General features: G+C 40.1%; 1 protein-coding gene across 1 annotated transcript in view; it reads left to right on the forward strand.

The window, feature by feature from the left end:
- The window catches only part of spryd3 (SPRY domain containing 3), a 136,497-nt gene that overhangs the window by 40,237 nt on the left and 74,200 nt on the right, over positions 1 to 22,060 (forward strand).

Genomic DNA, 22,060 nt, shown 5'->3' on the forward strand with positions numbered 1-22,060 from the left:
CAATGTTTAGGAAAGAATGAAAGGAAATGAACTGTTTTACCTTTCAGAATATAAATGGAAAATGTAGATGGAACAGTGATTCTTTTATTGAAATACACTGAGACCACAGTCTAAGCACTAACTTGCCTGCGGCTAAGTTATTTTGGAGGTGCTGTTTAGATCCAAATGTCTTTCTGTGTGCTGAATATGATCCTGACTTCCAATCTTGTCATCAGCTTTCTCCTGGCATTGGACCAAACACAACTTTTCTTTGTTTTATTATTTTTTATGCATTGTTAGCAGTTCTTGGCAGCCTGAGCTGGTATTTATATCAGCACTCCTAAGTTTGTCCTTAATTAAAGCATAGGTTTCCAGAGAACAAATTGTCTTTGCAGGCTTTGGTTTGGATTATGAAGACTGAAATCTTGGCTACTTGAGAGAGCTGAGGTAAAACCAAGATGAGAGACAGTGAACCTGACATCTTAAGGCGTTGGGTATAAAATACTTTTTTTTGGTAATCTCAGTTCAACTGGATATTCAGAGTTTCAGTTTTGGTGCAAGGAAAACCTCAAAAATAAAGAGGGATGGACATGTGGCATGTTCTTTCATTCTAAAATATATATAATGTTTAGTGTGCTTTGATGAGGATGTTACCTGTCTTGTTGTCCCCTTATTGTTATTATTTGCCGATATGCCTTTTGTCTAAGAAGTAGTCATTTATTGTATCACATATCTTGGCACAAAAAAGTGGTATAATTCATGCAAGGCTTTCACAGTGATTATTTCTAATCCAATTGGAAGATTTTGCTCAATGTCAGTAGGCTTGTATGGTTTTACAATGCTAATAACTGTATCAAGCTTTTATTCAGATTGACTGATTCATTTTTCAGTTAAGATCTTCATAAACTTGCATCCTACAGATTGGTCTCAACTTACAGCAAATCTGCATTTATATCCAATTCAAAGAAGTATATAAAACTCATACTTTTTTCTTTCCAACTGAATTTCAAATCATTTCATCTAGAAACATCAATTCTTTGTTTTGAACAACGCAAATTAATTTTGATGCAAGTGAATATGTAGTGGCCAGCACTTCCCACCGTTTTGTGCTTTTTCATACATGTATCACTGATGTAACTGGCAGCAAGAATAATAAACTCTGTCACAGGTAAGCAGGTGTTTTTATTCACCACTGTGAGAGTGTATAATCCCTTAGCAAACACAGCACATCTCTGCTGAAGGATCAGTCGTCGGTTAGAGGTGGACTTTTCCAATTCTGAGGTACTGTGACAATAATTAAAAATTCTAAGATGTTTTAGCATACGTTTGACATACTGCACATATCCATGGGTCATTTTGTGATTTAAAATAAGAATATTTCTTTAGTGTAGTTTTTATTAAGTGTGAAGCATTTTTTCATAAAATAAACAATAAAACCTGTTTTTTGCCATTTTTTTCTGTTAACTGACATTTTCAGTGGAAGTTCTAACTTACATACAAAATTGGGATATGAACATTAGCAGGGACAAAATTAGTTCATAGCTTGAAGCTGTCTGTACATACAAAGAGACAGACATAACTCCAAAAAATGGTGAAATAGGGAGTAGAGATTAGCAAAATGTAAATGTCCAAGAAAAACACGATGATGACATTTTTGACCCCTTTGTAGAAATACACAAAAATAACTCTTCATACTGTAGGTGTGGTACAAAGCTCAATAAATATTTGGCATGTAAAGTGTGTCAAGTTTTTCAGTATATTGAGACTGCTGGCATCATAAGATTGCTGGTGCCTGAGTCGCACAGTAAGATGAATCCAAGGGCTAAACATGCCACCTTCTGGTATAAAGACTTCTGCCATAACCTCCACACCATACTTCCTGCAGTAGTGGAGAAAATTTTAATGAAAAGAGTGTTTCTACAAACCATAATATTGCTGCTTCAAAATCCATCATACAGAATTCCTTGATAAGGGTTTTAACCTTTGTGGGGGAACTTCTATCCCAGCATAACTCAACCCATATTTAACATCCTTTCCTTTTCTGTACTGTTATTTTTGTTTGGTTGAGAGCTGAAGCCTATTTCAACAATATGTGATGAAGAGTGACCATTGACAGGATGAAAGTCCATCCCAGGATATAGCTAAAATATACCATATATAAAAAAATATGTATATAAAAAATATGTACATTGTGTGTCTATATATGTATGTATGTATGTGTGTATATATATATATATATATATATATATATATATATATATATATATATATATATATATATATATACTGTATACAGGAGCATCTCAATAAATTAGAATGTCATCGAAAAGCAAATTTATTTCAGTAATTCAATTCAGTTGATATATTTCAAGCGTTATTTCTTTTCATTTTGCTGATTATGGCTTATAGGTAATGAAAACCCAAAATTCATTATCTCAGAAAATTAGAATATTGTGAAAAAGTTCAATATTGTGGACTGCTGGTGTCGCACTCAACTCAGCTAATTAACCCAAAACACCTGCAAAGGTGTTCTGAGCCTTTAAATGGTCTCTCAGTCTGGTTCAGTAGGCCACACAATCATTGGGAAACACTGAATTAACTGTTGTCCAGAATACAGTCATTGATACCTTCCACAAGGAGGGTAAGCCAAAAAAGGTCATAAAGATAAAGGTGCTAAAGAAGCTGGCTGTACACAGAGTGCTGTATCCAAGCATATTAATGGAAAGTTGAGAGGAAGGAAAAAATGTGGCAGAAAAAGGTGCACAAGCAACAGGGATAACCGCAGCCTTGAGAGGATTGTGAAGCAAAAGTATCTGGGACATGGGCTACAACTGTCGCATTCCTTGTGTCAAGCCACTCCTGAACCAGACACGTTGTCAGAAGCATCCTACCTGGGCTATGGAGAAAACGACTGGACTGTTGCTCAGTGATCCAAAGTCCTCTTTTCAGATGAAAGTCAGTTTTCCATTTCATTTGGAAATCAACGTTCCAGTGTCTGGAGGAGGAGTGGAGAGGCACAGAATCCAAGTTGCTTGCGGTCCAGTGTGAAGTTTACACAGTCAATGATTATTTTTAGGAGCCATGTCATCTGCTAGTGTTGGTCCATTGTGTTTTATCAAGTCCATAGTCAGCGCAGCCGTCTACCAGGAAATGCTTCCCTCTGCTGATAAGGTTTATGGTGATGCTGATTTCAGTTTCCAGCAGGACTTGGCAACTGCCCAGTCTGCCAAAAGTACCAACACGTGGTTTAATGACCTTGGTATCACTGTGCTTAACTGGACAGCAAACTTGCCTGACCTAAACCTATGGGGTATTGTCAAAAGGAAGATGAGACACACCAGACCCAACAATGCAGACGACCTGAAGGCCGCTATCAAAGCATCCTGCGCTTCCATAACACCTCAGCAGTGTCACAGGCTGATCGCCTCCATGCCACACTGCATTAATGAAGTAATTCATGCAAAATGAGCCCCGACCAAGTATTGAGTGCATACATGGACATACTTTTCAGTATGCCAGCATTTCTGTATTAAAAATTATTTTTTTATTGGTCTTATGTAATATTCTAATTTTCTGAGATACTGAATTTTGAGCTTTCATTACCTGTAGGCCATAATCCGCAAAATGAAAAGAAATAAATGCCTGACATATATCACTCTGTGTGTAATGAATCTATATAAGATATGAGTTTTACATTTTGAATTGAATTACTGAAATAAATTAACTTTTCGATGATATTTTTATTTATTGAGATGCACCTGTATGTATATGTATATATGTATGTGTATATATTGTATAATATAGTGTATATATGTTGTCCCAGTTTCCAGTTGTTCGTGGTCAACCAAACTCAATTCAGATTCATGGTGAAAGTAAATGGTGACAGTTTCAGCAGAATACCACCAAGGTCTGACAATTCTTTAGTTACCTGTGGTGATATAGCCACTCCAAGGTACACCAAGTGCTCCAGCAAGCAGATAACTGAAAAAACATAATAACTGCCACAGTTGTTAAAAGTCACTGTGAATAGCCATAGCCTCTCTAACACGCACCTATTCTAAAATTCAGCAATTCTAAAATAATGCATTTTAGCCTAGATTTAAATGTAGAGACCAATAAGTAATTTGTAATATTTGTGTGTAAATAGTTCCAGAAAGCTTCCCATGGGCTCACCACCTATGGGAGGGGCCAAGGAGGTCGGGTGCAGTGTGAGTTGGGTGGTGGCCGAAGGCGGGGACCTTGGCGGTCTGATCCTCGGCTACAGAAGCTGGCTCTTGGGACGTGGAATGTCACCTCTCTGAAGGGGAAGGAGCCTGAGCTAGTGCGCGAAGTTGAGAGGTTCCGGCTAGATACAGTCGGACTCACCTCGACGCACAGCTTGGACTCTGGAACCAATCTCCTTGAGAGGGGCTGGACTCTCTACCACTCTGGAGTTGCCCCCGGTGAGAGGCGCCGAGCAGGTGTGGGTATACTTATTGCCCCCCAACTTGGAGCCTGTACATTGGGGTTTACCCCGGTGGACGAGAGGGTAGCCTCCCTTCGCCTTCGGGTGGGGGGACGGGTCCTAACTGTTGTTTGTGCGTATGCACCGAACAGCAGTTCGGAGTACCCACCCTTTTTGGAGTCCCTGGAGGGGGTGCTAGAGGGCATACCTTCTGGGGACTCCCTCGTTCTGCTGGGAGACTTCAATGCTCACGTGGGCAATGACAGTGAGACCTGGAAGGGCGTGATTGGGAGGAATGGCCCCCCTGATCTGAACCCGAGCGGTGTTTTGTTATTGGACTTCTGTGCTCGTCACGGATTGTCCATAACAAACACCATGTTCAAGCATAGGGGTGTTCATATGTGCACTTGGCACCAGGACACCCTAGGCCTCAGTTCAATGATCGACTTTGTGGTGGTGTCGTCGGACTTGCGGCCACATGTCTTGGACACTCGGGTGAAGAGAGGGGCGGAGCTGTCAACTGATCACCACCTGGTGGTGAGTTGGCTTCGATGGTGGGGGAGGATGCCGGTCAGGCGTGGTAGGCCCAAACGTGTTGTGAGGGTCTGCTGGGAACGTCTGGCAGAGCCCCCTGTCAGAAGTAGCTTCAACTCCCACCTCCGGCAGAACTTCGACCACATCCTGAGGGAGGTGGGGGACATTGAGTCCGAATGGGCCATGTTCCGTGCCTCTATTGTTGAGGCAGCTGACCGGAGCTGTGGCCGTAAGGTGGTCGGTGCCTGTCGTGGCGGCAATCCCTGAACCCGCTGGTGGACACCGGCGGTGAAGGATGCCGTCAAGCTGAAGAAGGAGTCCTACAGGACCCTTTTGTCCTGTGGGACCCCGGAGGCAGCTGATAGGTACCGGCAGGCCAAGCGGAATGCGGCTTTGGTGGTTGCTGAGGCAAAAACTCGGGCGTGGGAGGAGTTTGGGGAGGCCATGGAGAATGACTTTCGGACGGCTTCGAGGAGATTCTGGTCCACCATCCGGCGTCTCAGGAAGGGGAAGCAGTGCAGTGTCAACACTGTATATGGTGGGGATGGTGCGCTGCTGACCTCGACTCGGGACGTTGTGGGTCGGTGGGGGGAATACTTCGAAGACCTCCTCAATCCCATTAACATGCCTTCCAATGAGGAAGCAGAGCCTGGGGACTCAGAGGTGGGCTCCCCGATCTCTGGGACTGAGGTCACCGAGGTGGTCAAAAAACTCCTTGGTGGCAGGGCCCCGGGGGTGGATGAGATACGCCCGGAGTTCCTCAAGGCTCTGGATGTTGTAGGACTGTCTTGGCTGACACGCCTCTGCAACATCGCATGGACATCAGGGACAGTGCCTCTGGATTGGCAGACCGGGGTGGTGGTCCCCCTCTTTAAGAAGGGGGATCGGAGGGTGTGTTCCAACTACAGAGGGATCACACTCCTCAGCCTCCCTGGAAAAGTCTATTCAGGGGTCCTGGAGAGGAGGGTCCGTCGGATAGTCGAGCCTCGGATTCAGGAGGAACAGTGTGGTTTTCGTCCTGGTCGCGGAACAGTGGACCAGCTCTATACCCTTAGCAGGGTCCTGGAGGGTGCATGGGAGTTTGCCCAACCAGTCTACATGTGTTTTGTGGACTTAGAAAAGGCATTCGACCGTGTCCCTCAGGGAATCCTGTGGGGGGTACTCCGAGAGTATGGGGTACCGGCCCCCCTGATAAGGGCTGTTCAGTCCCTGTACGATCGGTGCCAGAGCTTGGTCCGCATTGCCGGCAGTAAGTCGAACCCGTTTCCAGTGAGAGTTGGACTCCGCCAGGGCTGCCCTTTGTCACCGATTCTGTTCATAACTTTTATGGACAGAATTTCTAGGCGCAGCCAGGGTGTTGAGGGGGTCCGGTTTGGTGGGCTCAGGATTGGGTCACTGCTTTTTGCAGATGATGTTGTCCTGTTTGCTTCATCAGGCCGTGATCTTCAGCTCTCTCTGGATCGGTTCGCAGCCGAGTGTGAAGCGGCTGGGATGAGAATCAGCACCTCCAAATCCGAGACCATGGTCCTCAGCCGGAAAAGGGTGGAGTGCCCTCTCAGGGTTGGTAGCGAGATCCTGCCCCAAGTGGAGGAGTTCAAGTATCTCGGGGTCTTGTTCACGAGTGAGGGAAGAATGGAGCGTGAGATCGACAGGCGGATCGGTGCGGCATCCGCAGTAATGCGGGCATTGCATCGGTCTGTCGTGGTGAAAAAGGAGCTGCGCCGCAAGGCGAAGCTCTCAATTTACCAGTCGATCTATGTTCCTACCCTCACCTATGGTCATGAGCTATGGGTAGTGACCGAAAGAACGAGATCGCGAATACAAGCGGCTGAAATGAGTTTCCTCCGCAGGGTGTCTGGGCTTTCCCTTAAAGATAGGGTGAGAAGCTCAGTCATCCAGGAGGGGCTCAGAGTAGAGCCGCTGCTCCTCCGCATCGAGAGGAGTCAGATGAGGTGGCTCGGGCATCTGATCAGGACGCCTCCCTGGTGAGGTGTTCCGGGCACGTCCAACCGGGAGGAGGCCCCGGGGAAGACCCAGGACACGCTGGAGGGACTATGTCTCTCGACTGGCCTGGGAACGCCTTGGGATTCTCCCGGAAGAGCTAGAAGAAGTGGCCGGGGAGAGGGAAGTCTGGGCATCTCTGCTCAAGCTGCTGCCCCCGCGACCCGACCTCGGATAAGCGGGAGACAATGGATGGATGGATGGATAGTTCCAGAAAGTGTTACCAAATTTAATCTTGGTATTTGCAAGATCTGAATCAGGCAAGCCTGAATTGGTGTGTGTGTAGATGTGTGGACATTTAACATCTAAACAAACAAAAAGTGTAAAAAAAAAAAAAAAGAACCAGATGTGTGCATCCAAGTGGATACATACATATGTTGATCGTATAAAGAAAATAATAGTCCTAGGCATGCACACAGTTTTCCAGGTAAAATATTAGTTTCATAATGCTAGTTAAACTTGTTGAATCATAGACTGAAAAAATGTATTATTTTATTTTAAGTTGCAGTGCTTATTCTGTTTATACAGTACCCAATCTTATGTATTTTATTTAAATACCATGGCACCGGAGGGTGGTTGGATATGCAAGTAGAAATGTAATTGTAACTTACACGCAACAGTATTGATACTGCTAGTTCTAGAAGCAGTGTTTCCTGAAAAATTTCACCTCGATGAAGATGTACAGTTTTCAATGGACCAGCTACTCAGAATTACATCAGATCTGTTTGGATTATTATTGTTTACTTATATTTCTGATGCTTTTATCTAAGGCAACTTGTAACATTTCAGACACAATTGGTTGCCTTTCTTTTATTTTTCCAATTGGAGTACTGGCTGGTGAAGTGACTTGTTCATGGTCACTTTTTGTCAGTAGCGTGATTTGAACCTACAACCTCAGGTTTTGTACTCCAAAGCCTTAAGCACCATGCTGTGCTGCCCTTTAAATTCTTATTGTCATAGTTATGCTCCTGCTTCTTGAACATTTTATGTTCCGGTGGCTGAGCGAGGAGTGTAGGTTTTATGGTTTTCAGTGTGTTATACTTGGTGCATTCAAACATTTGAATATATTGTATCAAGCATGGGAAAACAAAGAGAGTGCACACCATCACCACATTACTCCACAAAGGATGACATCTCGGATTATTTTTCGTTAAAAAGATGATGGTGCACATTTTTAACACAAATTTAGCCTGTAAAAAATTAACAGCAAATCACAGATTAAGGACAAAAACAGGCATATTCTCCGCTGCTTGATAAATCAGTTCCTCTCTAGTTAGTGGCACAGCACTCACCCATCACCTCTGCCTCACTACAAGACCATGAGCAAGTCACCTAACAAAGTGCAACGGAAAAAACTGAAAACAGTTGCAACATGTCTATATATTATAAATTACCTTGGATAAAGGCATCAACTACATTCGTGATAATGATAATGTAGACTGAATGATTGGATCCTTTATAGTTAGAACAGATTGATTGGGATCTAAATTCAGATTATCTCAGTTTTAAACTGTTGTGTCCCTATTGCCTATGTAGCAAAAGATACAGAAAAGCCCAGGCAAGAAACCATTAATTCAAAACTAAAGAATGAGAATAGGGAAAAGAGGTACAAAGGTTTAGAAAAATGTAACACTACTGTTAAGTTCTTGAAAGGGAATTTAAGATGATAGGGAGGTAAAAATGCAAAAGAACAATTATCAAAATTCACAAAAGGAAAGATGACAGTCAATACATCGCAGCAAAAGATTTAAAGGCAACAAGAGAAATGGCAGGTTAATAACTTCAAAACAGGACAATACAAAATAAGTGCAAAATGATTACCAAGAAAACCAAAATTCTTAAAATTAAAAAAGCCCAATCCAAGAGCCAAACTCAAAAATAAAACTGCAAAGCCAAAAGTCAATAACCCCAAAAGCAAAATTATTGGATGAACTGTAAAAACTGTGCCATATTAAAAAAAAAAAAAATGAAAATGGACCTAGAGCACTAAGTACTAACTAATGTCAGTCTAATTAAAGGAATCATATGCAAAAGTATTTATAGCCCTCGGGACTTACTACAATACCTAATTACATCAATAACAAATGGAGGGCAAAACACTAAACAAATGCAGAACATTAAAACACCTAAACTTTAAGCTTAAACCAGAAACAACAAAGTAGTGAGGGGGAAATACAACACAAAACAATAATGCAAAATTCACCAGAAAACACTAGCAAAAATTGATTTATGAAAATAAAAAATTAAATATTTGTTTCCACTGTGATTGTTTTTACGTATGTAGTACTAGTCTCCTTTTTCAATTGGCTGTTTATTAAAACTACACCTGGAGACAAGCCTGTGGAAGAGACCATTTTCTCTTGAGTGTTAGGAGTGAGTCAGATCTGTTGTTGGCCGACATGCCAGGCAGCTGTGTACCCTCTGGCATGTCCTGAATCGCAGAGGTAAGCAGTCAGTCTACCACAAATCTTCCAAATGCAGGACATCATTCAGCGCTTCAAAAACTCCTCAGGTGGCCTGCGGTGCAGTGGCTAATGAGAAATCTTTCAAATTTGGAGGCCAGATTAACTTCTGAGACCCCAGGCCACTGTTTATCATCTGTAAGGACTAAACTCATCAATCTTGAAATTCAAGAGTAAAGTGGTTAACATCTATTTAAAAAAAAAAAATTGCACATTAGAACTCCAGGGACAGATGTATTTCAAGTTTCACTTTCCTAACTCATTGAGCTCTGGGCCTCCAGCATGTTTTTCTGTTTATAAGTATTGTGTAATCAGCTTCAGTTCTCCCCTATAAAATTTGGCTTTCACAAATCTTTGTCTGCACCATAACTAAACAAAGGGATCCTTGGTTAGATGGAGAAGATCCAGTGAGTATCAGATATAACATTGACACATATAGGCAAATAGAATAGGGTTTTTCCAAGTTTATTTTACTGCCTAAGTGAACAAGAAGTGGACTTGGATGTTGTTTGTCTCCTGACAGAAGCCATCTGCCTTGGCTGTGTACTTTATTTTTCTTATTCCTTTTCTGTTTGAAAGTGGAATCATTGTACAGTATGTAAGAGATGTTCCCGGAATAACTCATTAACTACCCTGCTCAAGAAATATATTTCTGAAGCTTTAGCCTCTGTTTTATTCCTCGACTCAAAATAGGGTAAGGTATAGTGATGGGGAAATTTGTCAGAATGTCTGTTGAGTTACATATGTTCTATACGATTCTGTTAAATTAGCTATATTTGAAAATATTTAATAAACAATCGATAAGCCAAAAAAAAAAAAAAAAATCCCGAAGCTCACATTTTCAATGCCTTTCTGTGCTGCACTCAGCATGTTGTCTCTAACACTCTCCTTGTATCTGCAGCCAGAGGCTTCCTGTTTAACTTAACTAGCTCTGAATGATAAATCTACAGAGACGGAGAAAAATTTTTGGGAACTCCTTAGAAACCTGGAACGGTCGCATGTTTCCAAAGCGCATTCTGGGCCCTGCCCGCCAGCCATGTGGCTGTACCTGACATGTTACACTGCCTGCTCATGTCCTTGTCTCGATGCTGTTTCTATCCACCTCCCCATTCTTTTTTTCTTTTTTTTTTCCCCTCTCTGCAGTCGAGTTTATGGTCCATTAATTCTGTTAAGAAGGAAAGAAGGCACTGATTAAAACTGGCATTCTTGCCAGTTAGTCACCAAAATAATGAACCAGGATAGATTCAACAACAGACATATTTATAAATGAATTTATGTGAAATGTTTTATTTTATGGAACTCTGCTAACAGTATGCACCATCACATGGTGCTTCATAAATATATTTCTTGGAAACTTAAGTAATGTTAAAAAAGAGCACAATTTTGCTTTTAGTTGAAAATATTTGCCACTTTTACAGTGAGCTTCAAACTTCGCATTTCAACTTGAGCTTAAACAAGTTAGGTTTTAATGGTAGAGGTTCTGTTCTTAAACAGTCTTACTGTTTTATTCTCAATTTGAACTATACTTCATTGGATTGACACATTTTAGAGCTCTTCTAGAATGTAGATTTGGGTGGACCTGTCAAACATAAGATTGAACTCTATTTGTCTCTAGGGGTAAATTTGGCAATGATAAATAAGTAAATAATGTATTGGATAAGACAGCTTGAAGTTCACATTTCTTCCTGTCTGTGTTAAATTTTCAGAAGTACTGATTCATGTGTTTTTACATATTGATGAATGCACTACTATTCTATTCTATTCTACTGAATTCTACTTTTCTCAGATCTTATTTTTGTACAATTAGACATGTCTTTTTGGGCAGTGGGTACTTTACAAGAAAAGCATTTTAAGCTAGATATCTGAATAGTAAATGTTTACCTGTGAAAACAATACATAACATTATAATAAATAGCCATCGATATAATAAAAAGTCAAATTTCTTGTCTTTTCTATGACTTTTTGATATTTTATGAGATGGCTAGAGCAGCACAAGCTTGGATTATCCCAGCCATTCCCGATTATTTATTAAATTCCACTAACTTTGCAGCTAGTTCAAATAAATAATGTTATGATTAGCTGAAGTGGATGTACTTGTGGTGTAACAAATCAGAAGGTGTGTTGGATAGCAACCACAAACACCAGGGTTCCTCGGTGAGAGGTCTGGAAATGGTTAACCCAGAATAATTTAACATTCATCAGATCAGTGTTTTTTATCAATAGGTCTATAGTCCGTGAATAATAGCACATATAGCTAGATTTTCAAGATGTGATATTCAAGCTGTCTTAAAGAAATCTGAAGAAACTAGGCAATTCAAAGACTGAAAACAGAGTGAAATAACCACAAAGTGATGTGTATCTGATAAACCACACTTAAAGGTCACTTCCTTACGTGACAGATTAAAATCCAGTGAAGTACTTTCTCAACATCTGGCAGGGTCATCTGGCAACAAAATACACACTTTGACTGTGCAAAGAATCTTAAAAAAAAAATGGTCTTGTAATGTCTGCTACATCTAAAATCTTTCTTCAAGGTGGATAATCAGCAGGAGAAACTGCAGTGCATGAACAAGCATAACTAAGTCTAACAGAGCAATAAGTCCAAATTTGAAATTGTTGGTTCACAACAAAAGAGTAGTTGTTTAAAGGCAAATAGGTACCTCTTGCAGCCATCTGTGAAGCACAAAGGCAGAGCTCCATTATGTTTAAGGGGTGCATATCTGTTCAGCAGTGTAGGGCACCTTGTCAAAAGTGATGGAATGATCACTGCTGAGAAATATAATGCATTGTGCCAACTTCAAGACTGATTTAGAGCAGAAATCTGCAGGTGTAGCACTCAGGATTAGATTGGCCACCTCAGACCCTCAACTTCAGCATAACAGAGAAACTAACAACGAGAAGTCATTGTGAAAAGAATGCAAAATTCCAATAGAATCTAGATGCAGACCCCCAGAGCTGTACTTTGTTGATGAGCCAATCAAATGACACACATGCATTGAGATTTATTAGCCTATGTATTACGTTATTGATGTTACACAACACGCCCAGAAATTTGAGTCTTTCTCAAAGTGCCTATTTTAAGTTGTGCCTCCCATATCCTTCTCATAAAATATCCTTACACTATGGTTAAGATTAGGGTTGTGGTATGGTTATCTTACTCGGGAGTAATGACGATTATGAACCACACATTTCATGTAGTGCTATGGCTGCCGGTGACTTTCCACTAGGGAAGTCATGTGACATGAGTGTACAATCTGATTGGTTGTTCAGTGGAGCTCTTAAATCAAAGTTACCCAAGGTTCTCCACCTAGACTCTTCCGAAAAATTCTGTAAGAAATTTGGAAGAATTTACTACAGGACTACTTGAAAAAAAGTTCCACATAGTATATATAATAGTTCTGAATTCCAAGAAAGACTGCACAAAGAGAAGCCATTTCTTTACAGCCTGATCAGTGCGTCATGTACAAAATTTGAATGGAAAAAGCACAGGTGTATGCCGCTACTTGCAAATTCCAAGTGCCCAAGATTTCTTGCACTTTACAGCAATCTTTTAGGTAGTTCACTATCTGTAAAATGGTTGGCCATTGTGGCTGCATAAGTTATTCTTTTGAGACTTCGGCAGGTTTGTCCATTTTAAAGGGTCCTCTGAAGCCACTCATTTGCTTGATGGCATGTCAGCTCATAGAGTGGGTGATCTCCAGGCTAATGTAACTTGTCAGCACCATTACAATATTTTTCATTTACCCTTCGTTTTCCTAACCCATTTATTCTAAAGCAAGGTCGTGGGGCAACTGGAGCTTATTTTTGTGGTTTATATTTTATATAACCTATGCAGTGTGATTTGTGTGCCAGACATGAAGAGTGGTGGCATGATGGTGCTTGTTTTGGTCTTATGAACCGTGCTTGTTGATGAGGTTGGTACCAACAGTGCTTTCCGGGAGCAAACTTTGATATCTTATGCTAATATACACGTGCACCAACCACCAAGGGAGTGCCCGCCACCCAACCATGTAAAAGTATTAACAAATTGGGAGTTTCCACTTCAATCACTGCTTGCGGGTAAATTGGATTGTAATTGTACTATGTACATGAGATAGTAAATCTGAAATAAACTGATTACACTATATATCAAACCAGTGCCTTATATTAAAAACACTCTGCATGCACATTGTACATTGTTCAGCTCACAATACCAATCAACACCCAGAGTTATGCACTTTTTGTGACATGTTGTTTTCATGCATGATAAGAAATATACATACGAGGTGCGATCCAAAAGTTCCCAGAATGCATTTATTTAAAAGCATACACACCAAATAAAAATTAATGGTGAACAGTTCCTTGAAAATAGTCACCCACTGAGTTCCATCCATCCATCCATTTGCCAACCCTCTGAATCCGAACACAGGGTCACGGGGGTCTGCTGGAGCCAATCCCAGCCAACACAGAGCACAAGGCAGGAACCAATCCTGGGCAGGGTGCCAACCCACCGCAGTCACCCACTGAGTTGATACACCAATCCCAGCGAGATTTCAACCTTTCGAAGCACCTCTGGAAGTCGTTTTTTGTCAGTGTATTCAAGACGGCGGTTGTTACCGCTTGGATCTCCTCCACCGTCTCAAATCTGCGTCCCTTGAGCCTCATCTTCATCTTAGGAAATAAAAAACAATCAGACGGCACTAAATCAGGGGAGTACGGAGGGTGGGGAATGGCAGTAAACTTTGTAGAAGCCAAATATTCGTGCACAATCAGAGATGTGTGAGCTGGTGCATTGTCGTGATGCAAAAGAAATGACTTGTCAGCCCATATCTGAGGACGTGTTCGGCGAATTCAATTTCGCAAACACCTTAGAACATCCCTATAGAATGCTTGTTGCAACATTTCATGGCTTTCTTTTGCTGTTTTTCCCAGTTTAAAACAGAATTTAACACACACTCTTTGCTCTTTCAAATCACTCATTTTTACAAACAACCCTTCACAGACACAACCGAAGTTTAAACGAGAACTGCGACTTGAAAAACAACTGCGCTGACGTTATAACGCATGATAACAGCTTTCAAGGACAACTTGAACTGCTATCTAGCGGCGATTGATAATAACCAAACCCTTCCGGCTGCAGAATAAATGCATTCCGAGAACTTTTGGATCGCACCTCGTACATAGCCAAGAACAACTGAGGATGTTGTGTTTCAGTGAGTAAAAGTAATTAATAACTTATAATTTCCTGTTGTAGAGATATATTCAAATCCCCTTTATAACACAGATCTAATTTTAGGCTTTAGTGCCAGTCAAGATTTGTAGCAATATTAAATGAACTTGGAAAGCAACACATTTAAATCACTGTAATAACATTGCTGAATACCAATATGTGTGCTTAATTTGCAACAATCTTTGAGACGACAAAAGTAACTCCTGTGTCCCAAGCTAAAATGTCCATTTCCCCACCACCCTATGTAGATGCTTTCCACAGTACATGGATTCATAATCCACAAGCATCTTTCCAACGACCAACTCTCTACAACGATGGAATTGGACATCGTTGATGCTTTGAAGTGATGATGTGAATATTAAGATGTCACGCAGCCCTAGAATAGATACAAATGTGTTCAAAAATTATACCTACTTGTTTTAGCAATCTAGCAAGATATCTGTCCTTGGCTATCCATAGTATACTTATTGAATGTGGGATTCTGATAGGTCAAGGCAACATGCCGGGTCTGCATGAGATGCTCATGTATGAGAACGTTATGTTAGACACTCTTGATGAAGTCTGTTGCATATATAGGTTGATATGAAATCTGTGGCTGTTTTTAAACTAGTAAATAAATTAATGTAAAATAAAACAAGTTCATTGTGTTTAAATCTTGTTTTTAAGATGTAAGTTTTGGATCTGTGCCATCTTTGACTGAAATTTGGCCTCAGCAGTTGCAGGTAGAAGTCCTTAGGAATTTTTCAACAGAAATACAGGACAGAGGTTTGAAGTAATCAAAATACCTGTGGAAGTTTTGTTTTCTAAAAAAATATATACATTTCTTAGACTAAACTTGTGCTGGCTTCCTTGTCACAAAATATTGGAAAAGGTTGCTTTTGATGTTCCATCAGAAATGGATTGGATGTCCAATTTTCATTGTTTAATTTCTAACATTTACTCTCATGTACAAAAACCACCTTTTACACTAGCTGTCTGTGCAGCAAATTTAGTGTTTTTCTGTCAGAAGATGGCGCATTTCTGCAGCTTTGTCTCCTAATGCCTTTTTCACCAGTAGCTATTAAATGTCCTGACAGCAATATTAAAACTGTATTTTTCTGTTTAATTAAAATAACTGATTACATAACTGGCAAGTAAAATTTTACTCACTGGTTTGGCTCGTGGGCCACTATTGAGTATTGCTGATATATCAATGTGGGTGGTGACAACTTTTATATGTTTTATACCTCTGATGGCCAGTGCAATAATCTATGCTGCAATAACATTTCAAGATAGTCCCACCAAATCAACAAGCTAATTAAAAAGCCAGACTCAGTTATGGGACTTCCCATCTGCTGGAGATAGCAGTGGAGCAGAGGATGAAAGTAAAACTGAGTGCCATTATAAATAGTGCTGCATATCATGTCTCTGACACAGTAGCATTGAGTACCTTCATCCAATTAATTACTCAGCAGAAGTGGGTTGAAGAAATGCTAATGGGGCTTATACCAATGGCAGTATAACTTTACAGTCTGAATTGCAGCTCCACTTGGGACTGGCGATTTGGCCATGTGTCAGTCACAAAGTGTACAGGTCATTGCAAATTGAGACTCTGTGGGTCTGGTATGGGTCATTCGTTAGGTACACTTTAATGGCTTGTTTGGAGTAGCACAAACTGATCCTTAGGTCTCAGCATCTGCACACCAGGTCCGTGAAAGGCAGTGTTTCCTAACCACTGTCTGATTGTGGGTCGCCTTCGTTGGTTCTCCAGTGGGTCACCTAAGCCAGTGTTTCTCAACCACTGGATCATGCCCCAGCTTGTTGCCAATCGGTCTCAGGTTGCCATCACTGATTCACGAGCGGGTCACAGTGGATTGCCTAAGTGATCAACTGTGCTGGGGGCTATATTTTCCTGTTTCCAAGTGAGCTTGATTCACCAAGGGGAACCCTTAATTGAGATAGTTTCAGCAAGGGGGCAGTTTGCAGTTGCTTCTTCTGCTTGAGTCATTGTTACAGTGGACGATTGCCCTTTATAGGTCCAGGCTGCTAGGATGGGTTTCGACTCACCACAACATTATATTGGATGAAACAGCTTTGGAGGGAAATGCCTCATTTCCAGTGGTTATAAGAGAGAGAGAGAGAAGGGGGAATGCTTAGATTTGAGGTAAGGCTCAATATGATTAATGTACTATGCATTGCCTTATATCAAGCTTTAAATTAAAATGACCACCCGATCAGTTAGTGAGCAAGCTTTAAAGCACAGAGTCGGCATTTTGTCAGGAGATTGTTCCCTTTACTATGGTCCCCTTAAAGCTTGCAAGTCAGAGGTCTTTATTTCATGCAGTGCCAAATATTCCCTTCAGAAAACATTGCACATTAAATATTGTTTTACTCTGACTCTTCTATGCAGTGTTTGAGTTTGTCACTAAAGGCATTGTATGATTTTTACATGCTGATTTATTGCAGTGTGTGAGAATGCCCAATTTTCATGGCTAACACCACAAGATAGCCTATATATTAAAACAAAGTTCCTCCAGGTGTCAGAAACAGAAACTAGAGCCCCCTGAAGGGGTATGTTGTGTGATTACACTTCCTGCCATTTTTCATGCAAGTTATCGGTGAAAATGAGGTTTCTCTTAAAAGGAAAGCATCACAAGGCGGGGTGGGCGGAGTGCATATCTTAGTCACATACACTGGAACCTTGCTCTTCTCCCTGTAATTACACCTACATAACTACACTAAGAAACCATTCTTCAGTAATAATCCAAGTAAACCTTCTAACATTTGAGCATTTGAAGTAGAAATGCCTGTGTGGAGGTGTTTTGTGGATGTTACCAAGGAGCCACAGAGGAAAACTCTGTCTGTTTGTTTATTGGAGTAGAAAAAGGCCTCTCCGTATTGGTTTGCATCAGTAACTGAATCCCAAGAAGGAAACCTGGTGGGTGATTTTTTTTTTTTTCTGGAATTTTTGAAAACCTTGCCCAAATGAGCCTTGTGACTGAAATCTAATCAATTTGTCATGGACAGTCTCTTGATCCAGAATTTAGTACTGTACTACTGATATACAAAATATTTACCCCGACCCCCTTTTATAGCAATATTAAATAAATTTCTTGCAATTGTTACATCAAGACACTGGTTATGAATATCCTGCCCCAGCCTGCCAGTGACTCGGACGTTCCTTGCATTTTATTTGTGCTGTACTGTACTATGTAATCCTTCCGCAGCTCTTGGTTTTATCTCCAGTGCAGGGCACCAATGCTGGGTGTAGCTGCTGAAAGGGAACATAAATCTGTTTAGCCATAGGTTAGCACTGGGAATCTGTTCTCTTTTAACAGAAGCCACTTCATACCACGGCTTGTTGGATCTCTATGGAGCATGTAGAAATGCTCTTACCCTGTTTGTAGTCATGAGGAACTGAACAATTTGAGGTGAAAATTTCTCTCCACTCAAAGCAAGTATTCATAGACTGCAATTTGATGATGTAGAAAAACTGAAAAATGCAGCAGATCCCAAACGTTATAGTTAAATCTCATCTGACAGAGATGCATATTTGTGTCTTTCCTCCCTCTTGTTAGTTGAGCTGCTCAACTAACTGCTGGATAGGTGGAAATATTTCTTATTTATCCTGAAATGTAAGTGGTGTTACCGAGACATATATGGAAATGATTTCTTTTGCCACGGAGTTCCTACGCTTCCTGTCAGAGATATTGAAGAATAGCCAAGGAACTTATCTGAGTGATATGTAGTTCCAGCTGTTTCCTGCTTTCCCATTCCTTGAAATGTGAAAGAAACTGTTTCCTCCTATAGGTAAAATACTTGCCTGACTGTGGTGTTGTGCAGCCTTATTACTGAGATTTAATTAAAGTTTCTTCCTGTTTCATTTTATAGTTTAACACTAGAATTACCAGAGCCTACAAGAAAACTCGTAAATCCGGCGCACCTTAAATCTGTTCGCACCTCTCCGTTAGCGTCTTGTCCTGTAAATGTGCTGATTAAGATGAGCAGCAAGCAACCTGCTACTCCATCCCCCACCGTCGCAGAACATTCACTGAGTTCTCCCAGCTCATGCCTTGTTTGATTATCTGGGAGTGAACTGCTGGAGTTTTAGAGTGGAAATAATAGATCGTTATTTGGATGCATTTCATGTGTGTTCCGTTTCTACAGTAATCTGTGTAAACACATTGTTAAAACAGAAACTTTTTCATATTTTAGTAATAAATAAGATCAAATAAACGCTTTCACAAAAGGTTCAAGGACACTACAACAGCTTCTGTGGCGTAGCGGTAAGATTTGCTGACTTCAAGGGTCCATTGGTTCGATCCCCACTGCCTCCTATATTTGCTGTTTTCAGTAGTGAGCTGCTCTTATTGTTAATATTATACAGTACACACATACATTTGGTTTGCGTCTGTAACAGACCGTGTACATTTATAGTACTGTACTTGTAAAAGTTACCTTTTTTTTTTTCACTTTTATTCTCTCATTCACGATCACGATACATACTACCGCCCTAGGGATCTGACGCTGTTAGTTTTTATTTGAAACTGGGAATAACTGTAGATGTGAGTGGTGTTTTGAGGCAATGGAACTGGACATTCTGTGATCTGGAGGGATAAAAGCTGACACACAAACACTGGTGAATCTGCCTTCTTCGTATCTCACCGTCGCTTTATTATTTTTTTTATTCAGTTTTTTTTGAGTGATCCTGCTCACGCAGAATTATTATGCACCTTATGGTGTATGATGTCAAAAAAAAAAAAAAAACCCAACACAGACGAAGGTATATATGATATTTTGAAGAAATCATTTTATGACCTGAATAGTACCAATTAGAAAACATCATCACACTAATGCAATATTATTTGAAAACGAACAGCGTCAGATCGGGTGTGAATTTACGCTGGCACTGTTACTTAGAGTCAGATCATGTGTATGTGTGTTTATGTAAACACGATAAGTTGAGTACGCTTTCAGTTAGGTCAACCAAATTTTGCGTACAAGTATTAGGTACAAAACATAGATTTCTATTAACTTTTGAGCTATTTCCGCTAACCGGAAGTGGTGCTTTTTTATTCATGCAGCTGCAGAGTCAAATTTATTCAACTTTACTTTTATAATAATTGTTCAGTATAATATTAATTTGATTTGATGTGTTGTTGGTGGTTCTTTAACGTACATAATATAAATATACAACCATTGTCTTGCAGTTTACTCAAGTCAAATATCCATCCCCATATCTGAGTATATGAGAAAGTCTAGGAGAGACCACTCCCAATTTTTTTTTCTTGTGAATATGTTTTAATACATTCCTCTGTTTATTATCTTAATGTTAATTAAATCAAAGGTTAATTTTAATTAATCAAAGCTATCAAGATTGTTATGTAACTACTTGGAAAAGTATCCTTATTTTTTATTAAATATTTCATATCAGAGAGCTTTGATTGTGACATGTCCAAATGACCATTTAAACTACAGTTCTCAAAAGGTGGATTTGTAGACTTTGTTCAAACTGTCTGTTAATAGTTTACTCATTTTTTTTTTTAGCTCAGATCTTGTGTTTGATTTTTAAATTTTCTAAATCTAAATATATAAACATTTGCTTTTATGTCCTTGAATATCAACAGTCCAGTCTGACCCAACTTGTTTCTTGGGCCAAGATTTTGCTAGTGGGACAAGGTGTCTTGGTTTCTTGCCAACACACCATGTTTGACAGTCGAAGACTGTCCAGCATTTGTATTTGGAAATACCAGTTTAAACTGGATCTTCATACACTGTCACAAATTTTAACTTACACCAAATGTGGCAGGAATGCAGATTTACATATATACTAGGCCCTGAAATAGATTTTCTACAGTGTATTGCAAAAAAGTCAGTAGGTAGTATTTTTTTTTAATTATCTATATATCCAAGCTACTTATCTGGTCATTAAGTATTCATTGGCTTATTAAAACACTGTATTAACATAAGAATACATAGAAATAATCACGGATACAAAAAAATTTGTTGCACATTGGGTAAATACATCATATTGATTCAGTTTCCATTTCTACTCAGTTTATAAGAAACTAGCTGTCTATTTTTTCCACTGGGAAATTTTCAAAGGCAATGCTCCTCCGTTATAGTGCCGTTGGTTAATAGAATGTATCAGAAGTACTATGTAACTACCTTAAGTACATTTGTGTACAGTAATCCCTCCTCCATCGCGGGGGTTGCATTCCAGTGCCACCCGCGAAATAAGAAAATCCGCGAAGTAGAAACCATATGTTTATATGGTTATTTTTATATTGTCATGCTTGGGTCACAGATTTGCGCAGAAACACAGGAGGTTGTAGAGAGACATGAACTTTAGTCAAACACTGCAAACAAACATTTGTCTCTTTTTCAAAAGTTTAAACTGTGCTCCATGACAAGACAGAGATGACAGTTCCGTCTCACAATTAAAAGAATGCAAACATATCTTCCTCTTCAAAGGAGTGCTTGTCAGGAGCAGTGACTGTCACAGAGATAGAGAGAAAAGCAAACAGATCAATAGGGCTGTTTTTCTTTTAAGTATGTGAAGGACCGCAGCACAAAGCTGTTGAAGGCGGCAGCTCACACCCCCTCCGTCAGGAGCAGACAAAGTGAGACAGAGTTTGTTTTTCAATCAAAAATCAATACGTGCCCTTCGAACTTTTAAGTATGCGAAGCTCCATGCAGCATGTCTTTTCAGGAAGCAGCTGCACAAAAGATCACAACGTGAAGATAATCTTTCAGCATTTTTAGACGAGCGTCCGTATCATCTAGGTGTGCAAACAGCCCCCCTGCTCAATCCCCCTACGTCAGGATCAGAGAAAGTCAGCGCAAAAGAAAGAGAAAAGTAAGCTGGGTAGCTTCTCAGCCATCTGCCAATAGCGTCCCTTGTATGAAATCAACTGGGCAAACCAACTGAGGAAGCATGTACCAGAAATTAAAAGACCCATTGTCCGCAGAAACCCGCGAAGCAGCGAAAAATCCGCCATATATATTTAAATATATGCTTACATATAAAATCCGCGATGGAGTGAAGCCGCGAAAGGCGAAGCACGATATAGCGAGGGATTACTGTATACAATATTTGTAGTTTATTTTACCAGGGGTGAGTTGTTTAATCTTGATTCTGCTGCATATATTTGCTCATGACTAACAAATTCCTGCCATTGATCAATTCTTGCTTTTATTAGAGACTACCTTTGGTTTTTGTTGATGGTCACTCTAAAACTCAATTTTAGAGGAAACTACATTCTTTTGAATAGAAACTGGTAATCTGTAGGGATAATATGAATTTTGGTAGCTTTTCCAATAATAATAATATGTTTACCATTTTAATTTGTTTACATCGTTCACTCAAATATAACTTTTTTTGTGTTTTTCATCAGTTTTTTTACCCTACCCTTAGCCAGACAGTAAATTTTTACCACTGAATCATGTTAT

Source organism: Erpetoichthys calabaricus, chromosome 3 (assembly GCF_900747795.2).
Source record: "Erpetoichthys calabaricus chromosome 3, fErpCal1.3, whole genome shotgun sequence".
In the NCBI taxonomy this organism is placed as follows: domain Eukaryota; kingdom Metazoa; phylum Chordata; class Cladistia; order Polypteriformes; family Polypteridae; genus Erpetoichthys; species Erpetoichthys calabaricus.